This window comes from Callorhinus ursinus, unplaced genomic scaffold (genome assembly GCF_003265705.2).
Source record: "Callorhinus ursinus isolate GAN/ISIS: 27379988/994484 unplaced genomic scaffold, GSC_fseal_2.0 scaffold928, whole genome shotgun sequence".
Taxonomy (NCBI): Eukaryota; Metazoa; Chordata; class Mammalia; order Carnivora; family Otariidae; genus Callorhinus; species Callorhinus ursinus.
The window spans coordinates 1-11754 of record NW_027397983.1 but is presented as its reverse complement, the minus strand read 5'-3'; the positions used below and the strand labels follow the sequence as shown (position 1 = coordinate 11754).

General features: G+C 41.4%; 1 long non-coding RNA gene across 1 annotated transcript; it reads right to left on the bottom strand.

The window, feature by feature from the left end:
• Nucleotides 1-316: 316 nt before the first annotated feature.
• On the bottom strand, nucleotides 317-6759 carry LOC112816837 (uncharacterized). The gene is made up of 3 exons (XR_003206247.2): nucleotides 6048-6759; nucleotides 1141-1254; nucleotides 317-624 (listed from the first exon to the last, which is right to left on the bottom strand). It is a non-coding gene; the product is annotated as an uncharacterized lncRNA (long non-coding RNA).
• Nucleotides 6760-11754: the final 4995 nt, after the last annotated feature.

The following is an 11754-nucleotide window of genomic DNA, read 5'->3' as shown; positions in this document are numbered from 1 at the left end:
ATCTATCCACGCCCTGACTGCAATGTGAAGCCCTGCTTTTTGAAAAGGCACATTTGACTGTGTTGGAAAGAACAGCGCAGCAGTAAAATCAGTGGCATATCTACCCAAATTGTATATTTTAAATTGATAACCCTCCTCTGAGAATAATTTCTATTATGTCAAATGCACCCAGAGTAAAGACTTATTCATTTATGACCTGGATTGGCTAGACATGTTCTCATTAAATTGGATTGCATTTAGTATATGTGGAAAGGGCAGGTCTAAGTGATTAAAGGGTGCTTTTCATCATGAAAGAACACATTTTAGAGGACCACAGTTGCTGGCAACTATGAAAATTTGATTCCATTCAAGGGGAAGATAATCCTGAATACAACAAAATGTTGAACATTCATGACAAGCAGCTTTCTTTGTCTCCTGCTGCGTATGACAGGATCAGAGAGAGTCCTAGGTTATGGTGCATTTGAGCAAGGACCCTGAATTATCTGCACCACTCTACTGGAGGTGGCCATTAGCTCAGGCTGGCTCAGCAAGGATGGAGGAGCAGGTCACATGAACGGCAGTATAGAATAATGTCTGGGAGCGCAGAGTTTGGGGTCAATCATCCTCTTACTAGTTGAGCCTCCACTGAAAGAGAGAGGGAGCGAATGAGCAAGCACTGAGCTGGGCTGAACTAAGAGGGGCTTCCATCTTAATGGTAGTAGGCCTCACATCATTTTAGGAAATCTTTTCACATCAGAGGCAAACACCTATGACTGTTATTAAACTTCCGGTCATTAGTGATAACTATATGGAAAGTAAGTTATAGTTCATAAGAACTGTAAATGCTGACTATTTATCCAGTAATCAAAGTATATATTCTACTGAGAAAAATACTCAGCAAGTCATATATAGCAACAGCAGATGCTGCCCATAGCAGCAAGTTTCTGTGAATTATCTGACCGTGTAAGAGTTGTAGAGCAGCATAATCACAAGAATATTGTCTCATTAAAGCACAGCTCCTAGATGCTTTGCCGTGGATAAATTTCATCTTTGTTTATACACTATCCTTCCACTCAACTTGTGTGGGACACTGCCCCCAACTTTGGATTAGAAAGAAATGAGTTCTAATTCCAACTCTGCTGTGTTGAAAAAGTTCCTTACTTCGTATGTTCTTCAATGTGGGGATCTATCCCGGGAAGTGGACAGAGAATTGGATTTGAAGTTGTCTCTTAAGCCTCAAAAGTCCTTCTGATTTGTCATAGGATTTTTCACTCCCTGAAAGGTTTATAAAAATATTTGTTTTTCAAAACAAAGATCACAAATACAAGAATTTGCAAGGTTCACAGCTGAACAATCACATTAACAGAATGGCAGGTTAACCTTGTCTAGACTTAATTATGAAGTCGGTAAGAGTCCGTAATTGTTGGAGAATTTGTGAAGCTGAAAATCCTAAGTTTAAGCTTCATACACTGTTTCAGAACAGATGGCAAGTTAAGGTTATATCATAATCAAAAATCATTCACCTTTGAAGGAACTAATATAGTGGAGAATTATTGCCAACATAGTCCAGAAACATGATAGCTCATTCTTTAAGGTTCTCCCCCCAACTATTTCTGGTTAACGTTTTAAGAATGAGTGTGCATTTAAATGCAAAGATGTCGTCTTCTATTAAATATTCAACTGCCATTTGCCAGTAATCAAATCTTCACGCTCAAGTAATGTTTATTAAGTGCCAATGTGTGTAGTGTGGTATAGATACTACATAGAGTTAAAAAAAAATTGGCACAAACATAGGTGTTCATATAAATAGATAGACAAGCAAGCATAAAATTCTTCAACAAAGAGAAATGTGGCAATGCCAGGCAAGAACCCAAGCTAATAAATGAATAAAAAGTATAGTAAAAATGTTTAACAAGTTCCTACTTGTAAAGCTTTCTTGCATGACACATATATGTTTTTAGGTTATATATATGGGCACGTTTTACCATTTCTCTCTTAGGATGTTCTCCCTGTTAAGAATTTTTAGCAGCTGCTTTTTACTAAAGACCTTGAGAGGGTTTTACTGCCCTTTCATTATACATAAGCTTTAGTGCTCAGATTTTTATGACATTGGGTGGGTAAGTAACTCTTTGGGAATAATGGTCATATAAGCTCTCTTTGAAAAAGAACTACCAACTGATTTTTGTCTTCTGCCTGTTCATAATTATTTTGAACCCCTCTAATTAATGTAATTATCACAACTCATGCATTTACATATTCATTCATTAATCCATTCATTAATTCCTACATTTATTTAACAAATAATCCCTATCCTAACTGCCAAAGCTCCACCTTAGAAAATTCTTGCTCTCTGCTTTCAAGAAGCTCAATCTTGGGGGTGGGGGAGGGGGCAGATGGATATCTGAAGAGGCATTAGTATGTGAAAGGTGTCCTAAAGGTGGTATGGGACTGGGTGTTGTTAGACCAAAGAGGAAAGGCCACCTAAATGCCACTAATAGTCTCACCAAACAACCAAACAACCCAAATGAGCTGTGTATTAGCCAACAAAATATGCTCTTTCCACAACATGTCCAAAATAGAATCAACTAAGTGTAATTAAACCCAGAAGAGTTCTTTTGTACAGTTCATATGTTCTAAAAACCATTGTTTTCCTATCATACGGCCCCAGGCTTTCCTCAGCTGATAGGAGAGATCTTGTTACTCCAAAATAGAGTAGATACCATGCCTCATGTTGAAGAAGCATCAGAAGTTGGCTGCTGTCAGAATCATCTGGGGGAAATGGAATTGTCAAAAATACAAATCCAGGGGCGCCTGGGTGGCTCAGTTGGTTAAGCGACTGCCTTCGGCTCAGGTCATGATCCTGGAGTCCCGGGATCGAGTCCCACGTCGGGCTTCCTGCTCGGCGGGGAGTCTGCTTCTCCCTCTGACCCTCTTCCCTCTCGTGCTTTCTGTCTCTCATTCTCTCTCTCTGAAATAAATAAATAAAATCTTTAAAAAAAAAATACAAATCCATAAACTTCTCTGCTGGATATTCTGATGTAGTTGGTCTGGGGTGAGGCTTAGAAATCCTTTTTTTTTTTTAACATGGGTCCCAGATAATTACATTTATTAGCTAGATTTGGGGAAATAGCCCTAAATAACGTTAGGATTTATAGTAATTTATATATATACAACATGAAAAGGCAGGGGGAGGGTATATAATTCCTTCTTTAACACTTTAACACTTGCTTTTATAAAACTTCAGTTTAATCCAAAACCCCCAAGGCCTTAAACTGAAGGCCTTAAAGCTATGGGGAATAACTTTTAAAGGCAATGGAAAATAGAGGACATTTTAATTTGTAATATTTTATAATCATGATTTTTCCTATCCAAAGTGTCTCTTCTCTCCTAACCTAGGCTTCCTTTTAAAAATAATTCCACCATGAGCCTTTTAACTATTTTACATGGCTAATTAAATGTTACATGAAATAATTTATTTGAGGAAGATACTAATACTTATCAAGATATATGCCATCATTTCATAATGCGCTTTCAGATACCCTGATGTCCTTCACCTCTCAACCTCTGCTCTAGTGGGCTAACTCTCTACAAGCCCCGTTACCACATCAGATCCTATGCTTTAGTGGGCAGACCTCACCTTAGAGCTGGTTGATTTAGTCCTTATATTCAAGTCCTAAGAATTGAACTTTCCTGTCCTGGCTTGGTCAGATGGACACTAATAGGGTGGTGCTCTACTAAACAGATCTTTAATAAAACATAGCACTTTTTAGAATCTCTTTGCCTCTGTGGGGTCACTTAAGTAGCAACAGGAACACAGGCACATATTACCTTATGTTTTAAGTCTACAGTAAGAACTGAGAGTCAGTCCTTTGTGTCTCAACCTGTTTCAGAGGCCGTTCTGCCATAAAGGAGACTTGACATGAGTTCTCTCACCCTCCCTTTCTTCTGCTGCAAAATGCCACCTTTCCTCTGACCCTCAACCAATGAATGCCTCAGGGAGATTCCACCATATCTCATCATTTTCAGTTACTGAGTCGCAATGAGGATTCTGACTCCATTTTTTGATGTTTGATGCTAATAACTTTTAAGCCTTGCCTTCACTCTTCCCTTTATGCCGCCCATCTGGGTGCGCTGATAAGGAACCCTAGGTACTTTGTCCTTTGGCACTCCGAAGGGAGATTACTATCACACAAGCCCCTACATGCACACAGGTAGGCCCAGCCCCACTCCCAACTACAATAAAAACTCAGGCCAGTCTCCTTTTCTGGCTCCCTCAAAGAACTCTGAACCTCAATAATGTAAGTAATGAATGTTTTCATACCTTCTTGATGTGTGTGTGTTTGGTGTCATCACTCGACATCACAACTAACAGAGGGGAGGGCAGGAGGGAGTCCGTTGGCCTTTGCAGATGACCATAACAAGAATCCTATCTAGTTCACTTTAAAACTCCAATCTCATATCTGATTTAAAGTGATATCCAACACCGCTGAGGTTTTAGTTCTAGGACACTAACGAGAGTGTGTGTGTGTGTTTCTGCAGGCATGTGTGTCTGTATTTCTATGTATGTGCATGCACACACATGCATGACACACATGTGGTCCTTTGCTCCTCCTCCCACCTCCATCCTCAAGGTAGGACTGGCTAGGAGGTTTTATCCTGGGGTCATTTGTTCTCCTTCCTTTACAAAACCTAACTTCAGTGCTCGCTTCGGCAGCACATATACAAAACCTAACTTCACTCATGACAGGTGCCAAGAGAAGGAATAGGGAGGAAAGGACCAAAGCCTGTTTGTTACCTGGGCATGTGATTGAAATTCTGTTGCTATTTGCCCCTGCTTCTCTGGCTAAGGCCTCAGTGCCATCTGCACGATAGGTGTTCAAATGCTGGCTCTCTCATGAGACACATCTGTTGGTTCTACAAATTCCTCCCGGTTGCGTGATTCCATTTTCATTCCCTTTTTTTCCTACTCTCAACAGTATTGCATAGCATTTTTGCTTCTCGGGTCATCTTGGGTGGTAGGCATCTCTCCTCCGATGGCTATAGGAAGAAGACTCAAGCTGAGCTACTTTTTGCAATGCCATAGGAAGCATATGTATCCTTACCATGCCAAGGGTAGGAGTGCAGATGACTCTACTGCTCACTCAGCTCTATTAGTTGTGACTGTGCCAGATGCAATAATATTCACCTAATATTCCATGTGCTTCCCTTTATGTCCCAGTCCCTTCTGCACTTAGGGAGGACATGTGCCTAGATTTGACCAGTGGTCTAAGCAGAAATTCCATGTGCTATATCTGGTCAGAGGCAATTAAGAGAAGGTATGAATTCTCTGTACTCTCCTCTCTTTCACTGGCCACTCGAAGGCCACATGCTAAGATGGCAGCATCACAAGGTGGCTCAACCTGGAACCCCAAGCAACTGTGTGGAACAGGCTCCCTCACCAATCATGAGAGACATAGAGTGTGCACAAGAAATAAATCTTTGTAATTTAATCCACTGAGATTTGGAGGTTTAATTTGTCACCACAGCAAAACCTACCTTCCTATCCATCTAGCATTCTATCTAGGCAAATATTTATATATAATTATTTTGTATATAGATAGTTATTGATATGAATTTACATAAATATATACATATTATCTTTAGTTATGTGTTCCATATATGGTAAGAATAAGTTATTATATACATTATATAAATAGTAACTGAATGTTTTATACAATAATATATTCAGTATTATAAAATATAATATACACTAACATAATAAATATTATTAATAAAACAAATAAATAACTTAAAATAAGCACTGTCTTAAATCAGGACTATCATTAGTTAGAAAGTAAGTAAATTAGTAATTAGTACATGACTATCACACCCGTTGCAAAACAGACATCAGAGCACACACAGAAAAGTGACTCACTGTACAGTTAATTCATAAGTGATACACAAGACAATTTTTAACACTTGGAAAAGAGAGGCATCTAGAAAATGAAGATGATAACACATCACATCCACCACCTCTATCTGTAAGACAGAGCCCAAAGTGTAAAAGTCTCAGGGAGCTGCCAACTTACTACGTAGGAGAGGCTGCCCTCCTCTCCGTGGGAGAATGGGGCCCAGAAGTTGTGTGAAATTCAGTATTCTGATCTAAAAATGTGGGTCTGCAGACAAGAAGTAACAAGAGAACAAGGCTGTGTTCTGGTGAAGTGGCACTCAACACCTAGAAAGGAGACAGCAAAGTTAGTTGTCAGCCTAGGGCATCTGCAAAGTAGCAAGAACACAGCTGTAGTTAAATACAGTAAATTAGTTTGCAATGAGGAGCTTGCCTCCTGCAGAAGGCTGGAATCCTGTTTAATATTTGTATTTAAAAAGGCATCATATTAGAGAATGTATTTTATTAAAACGCACATGAAAATAGTCACTCCAAAAAAGATTAGTGCCAAAGGAGATACCTCAACATTTCACTTTTGTTCTCGCAGCTCTGACTCCACTGTCCCCTCCAAATGTGGGGAATGTAGCCATGTTTCTCAAGAACTGGAATGTAGGAAACATCACCTCTTCCTATCCCTGCCTTATTCCCTTTTAAGCTCTAGAGTAGTGAATAATCATTTACCAATAAGACCTTTGGAATAGCATTCATTTCAATATGGTTTCCTTCACGAAGTTACCTTCAAGAGCTGTGAAAGGTCTGAGATTTTTCCCATTTGCAAGCTAACAGGTTATCCTGCCGAGTTTCGTGGATGACGGCAGAAGACCCAAAACTCCTGGGTCATAGATGAAGGGCAGTTTATAACTCGCAGCAACAGCAGTAGCTAGAGTATTGGCATTTTTGCGGTAGTTCCACGAAGCCCAATTCCCACAGGGTGACGTGAAGAAAGCAAGAAGATACCGGTCCACGCAGAGGGTTGCATTACAAGAGAGGAACCCGGAGGTTGGGGAACTTGAATCTTTTATAATGAGCACTAGGCAGGCCTTCCCTTTATTCCAGAGGGAGACATCATCTTTATTATATTGGACAGGAAGTATGCCTGCCCTTTACTCCTGAGGGAGACACTCTCTCTACTAACACTCTTCTATATATAAATATCCTTGAAAAGACAGCCTGAAACAAAGGGCAGGAAATGCCTCGCTCATGAGATGTGCAGAAACACAACAGATGCATACAGAGTTGTCTTCCAGACGTTGTTGAGAAAAATATAAGATCTAAAAAGTTTTTGGAAGCAAAAGATAATACAGAGGCTTGTGGGTTGTACTTCAGTTAGCAACCCAGCCCACCATCAAACCAAATGATGACATTTGAGGCCTGCTGAATGCTGGTCTGCCTTAGTGAACGAAAGCTAAATACCCTGGACAAAGAATGAGAAAGAACTTTAATGCCCTCTTCCACTACCCAACTCCATGCACATAAACAATAGAATATAACTTTTTTGAGAACTACGTCTGTCTTATTCACCGCTATATTCTCCAGTTCCTAAAATAGTGCCCAGCCTATAAGAGGCATTTAATATTTACTGATGAGTGGATGAATGAGGGTAACTTCATTACTTTTCAAGGATAGTGACAGTAACATACATTTTTCTGATTAAATCACGATAGAAGTAAGTTCATCTGATTAAACCAGGAAGTAGGTGAAATACAGCTTGGAAGTGCCATATTTCTATATAGCTCTTCAGAGTTTAAAAAGAGTGAATTCTTTGAATACATATAATTTTCCTTGAAGGTGTATGCGTTTGATTTTCTTTAACACGAATATAGAAAGGTCTCTATAGTTTTGCTGTGTTTATGAACAGATGGAAGTAAGGCAGTGAAAAGGGGTGAATGTGGGAGGGATTGGACAAAACCACAGCGTTTTGGTTTCTCTGTGTGAGATCAGTGAGTCATCGAGGTTATAGAAAGTAGAGAAGTTTCAAGTATACATAACCCCTCTCTGAAGAAATAAAAGAGATGACCATGGGGAAGAAAAGGGCACAATAAAGAAGAGACAGTTCCCTAAACTGCCATCAGGTGGTTCCGTGATCCCAACAGCCTGGTTATCCTATAGAATGCTCTGAGTGAGGAGGAGGGGCTGTTCTTAAGCCTGAGAGGAGTTGACAGCACAAGGAGGAAAAACTCAATTCCCTTTTATACAGAATATACTTTCCTGTAGTCGCACCTCAGCTAATTCCCTCACAGCTGGTTAAGAGATGCCACCTTACTGCCAAACCAGGAAATACCAACTCAGGATTTACTGTTTGTGATTTACCACAGGTTCCCAGGAGCCAATTGTAGGAATAGTGTATAACAACATGCCAACTAAGGGAGGAGCAAATGGAAAAGGAAAAGAATCCTTAAAATCAATAATGAGGCTTTTCTTTATTTTTGTTGTGTTGTTTGCTTTGAATTAAGATCAATATACCTAAAAAAAAGAAGATAAGTACTTTAATCAGTGTCTGTAGGCAGAAAATACTGCTGCATTTAGGCAGAGTCCAATCTCAAGTTCTATAATCTATATTCATTTAATATCATGAAGAGTAGTTGAAGCTTATCATCTAAAATGTGAAGTTATAGGGCTGCCTGGGTTAGTCGGTTAAGTGCCTAACTTTTGGTTTTGGCTCAGGTCATGATTTCATAGGTTGTGGGATGGAGCCCTGCACTGGGTTCCATGCTCAGCAGGGAGTCTGCTTGAAGGTCTCCCTCTGCCCCTCTCCCCACTCTTGCCTGTGTGTGTGTTGTGGCGGGGGAGGGTGGGGGCATTACCCCAAAGGTTTTATGCAGATTAAGCTTCCCTAACACTCAGAAAAGTAAGTGCTACAGACTTACCCCCAAGATCATTTGAAGGTTTAATTATTCATATTTATTCTATACTGATTTTAGTTTTGGGAATATTTAATAATGAATTATTGATTTTAATTGAGTCAGCTTCTCTGAGTGAAGGTGCTAAAGGCTAAAACAAAAAACTAAAATGTGCTATGCAACATGTACAAAACTAAATAAATAAGAAAGACCTTTGAGGTCTATATCTGGGCTCATGTAAGGCAAACACATTCTATAGGAAAGATGGATTTGAGAACATATGTGATCCTGAGTATAGATGTCAGGGTACAAGCAAAAATTCCAGGTAGTTTTGCAGACTTTCCAGGCAGCGGAACTGGTAAGACCGAACTCAAGGACTCCAAACAGTAAAGGGGGACCCAGGTAATATATGGGCTATACGTGGAACAATTAGAAAATTTCATTAAGGTAGCATGTATGATATGATGAAAAGGTGTTGGAAAATAGGATGGCAGGGTAGGGCAGAGACCTGAAGGACCTAGGAGGGGTAGAGGGGTCTTCTGGGATAGTGGGTGGGGGAGGGGTGTGGACACACCCTCTTCAGTTGCCCCGCTTTGTGACTCTTAAGTGGTCTGTGATATAAGCTTGGGGAGGATATATATTCAGCCTCTGCACACTTAAGAGCTCAGTTGCCTACAGGCAGCCTTGCGATTCAGACAATGGAGTTCAAAAACTGGAATGTTCTCTCATGTCTGAATACCTATACTGAACCATGTCTGAGCTTCAGCTCAACATGGTTAGAGACTGACCCCAACTTCACCTTCCTGTGTGGGTTGGGATTGCTTCTTCTGTTCCTGTGCTACCTGATGCTTCCATTTCCAACTTGGAAAACCAAACCCACCCAAAAGGTAAGGAGCCCTCAACACAGATTATTATGGTTTCCATTTCTAATCCCAAGTCTTATTTATTTTAAAAATTTTATTTATGTATTTGATAAATAAGAGAGAGCCCAAGTTGGGCAGAAGGGGCAGAGGGAGAGGGAGAAGGCTCCCTGTGGAGCATAGAGTCTGATGTGGGGCTTGATTCCCAGGACCCTGGAATCATGACCTGAGGTGACGGCAGATGCTTAACTTGACCCTTAATCCCAAAATTTAAAATGAGTTTGGTAGGATCAGAGAAACATCTAAAATGGGAAGTCTAAGAGAACAGACATTCGCTCCTCTAGGACAAGAGGTCTGGCAGGGCTAAGGGTTAAGGAAGGCCTAAGGTTTCTACTTCAAATTCACAGGCTATCTGGTAAAATCCCAAACACAGGGATTCTGTAGTCCTTATTTAGAGAGTATGGAATCTGTAAGAGAACGTTTCCCAGCATTTGATCATAAGTCACATTCCCATGTCAGGCATCACTCGATCAAGCCTTCCTTCATGTTGGGCTGATCAGGAGAACGGTGCTGAGCCTCTGAGAAGAGACTGGGGTCTGAGCCATGTCCTAGGATACAGGGTCCTCCTGAGGGAATACAGATGTGACTGTTGGACTTCATTTTCTTTTTTCTTTTTTTAAAGATTTTATTTATTAGAGAGAGTGAGAGAGAGCACAAGTCAGGGGGAGGGGCTGAGGGAGAGGGAGAAGCAGACTCCCTGCTGAGCAGGGAGCCCAATGTGGGGCTCGATCCCAGGGTCCTGGGAGCATGACCTGAGCCAAAGGCCAACGCTTAACTGACTTTGCCACCCAGGCACCCCGGACTTCATTTTCTATGTCCTCACTGAACAAAGGACTTCTGACTGAGAATATTAGGTATGGACCTCCCAGACAAAATCTTCCATTTTATCACCTTTAAAAATTGATAAAAGCAAGGAACACAAAATTCTGTTAATTAAAATAAAGTCCTACTATTCTTGGATAAAGAATGTCTCCATTCTAAGAGAAGAGTGAAAGATGAGTCCCAACCCCTCATTCTTCTATTTTTGTTCTAGCGTCAGGGCAGAGCCAAGAGGAGGAGGAAAGGTGGGACTCTGAAAGGTAAGGTTCTGCCTATTCCACCTGAGCTCTCCAAGGGTGACCCTTCCTGTCCTGTCCATGATGGCTCAGGTCCATGATCTCTGAGGAGGTCAGCTGCTAGATACAGTCCCTCTTAGGAAACAGAGGCCTCAGAGCAGTCAGAACCTGAGACCCTTAGAGTCCCTGCTCTGCCCATCCTTGAGCATGAAGCATTGTTGAGCCTGGGCAGTGGGTGTTGCCCAATAGGTGGCTGTGTGAGATGTCAAGAGGCAGAACTTCTGTCTCCTGAGTTTGTGAAAACCTTGTGACATCATGGATACTCAGGATTCTTCCCTGAGGTAACCACTGACCTCTGTGCTTCACAGAGGTGGTCTGAGTATCACATGAGATAATTTACATGCGAGTACTTTATCCATGAAGCAAGAATACTAACCAGGATCACATCATTGACCATTTGACCTCATCTATTGATTATTGGGGCTTTCAGAGTCTAACATCCCATGGGTGTCCCAAAAGGGGACTCCTGTACTAATACTTACGTTTCTACTTTCACTACATATATCCCATTCTCCCGGTTTCCCAGACTACAGATGCTACCAGAGAGAAGTGGAGGAAGCCAGGAAGCTGATCTCTGTTTTAAGAAGGTGACCAGTCTTTCCCCTTCTATCCTGATCCCTCTTAGAGTACGTTTTATGCAAGTGCAGGATTCAATGCAGCCTGCTAGAGCCATGGGAGGGGGTAGCCATAGGAACAGGTATTGGGGTGAAGGCTACCGAGTACATTGTGAAGTCATAAAGGTGGGGCATTGGGAAGGGGCAGCAGGCTTCAGGTGGCCCCTCCCTTGCCGGGCCAGCCTGTCCCCCTTCCCTTGTTCTGATCCTGGCTGCAGCTTTGTACCTCCTGTCTCCTGCAGCCCAGTAGGCCGGCATCATGATACCATCTCCTTTCATCAACTGCTATGCCCAGACCCCTCCTGTGAGGTGTGTAATAGAACAACTGCTGACATCAATCGGCTGCTGTTCCCGGAGGCC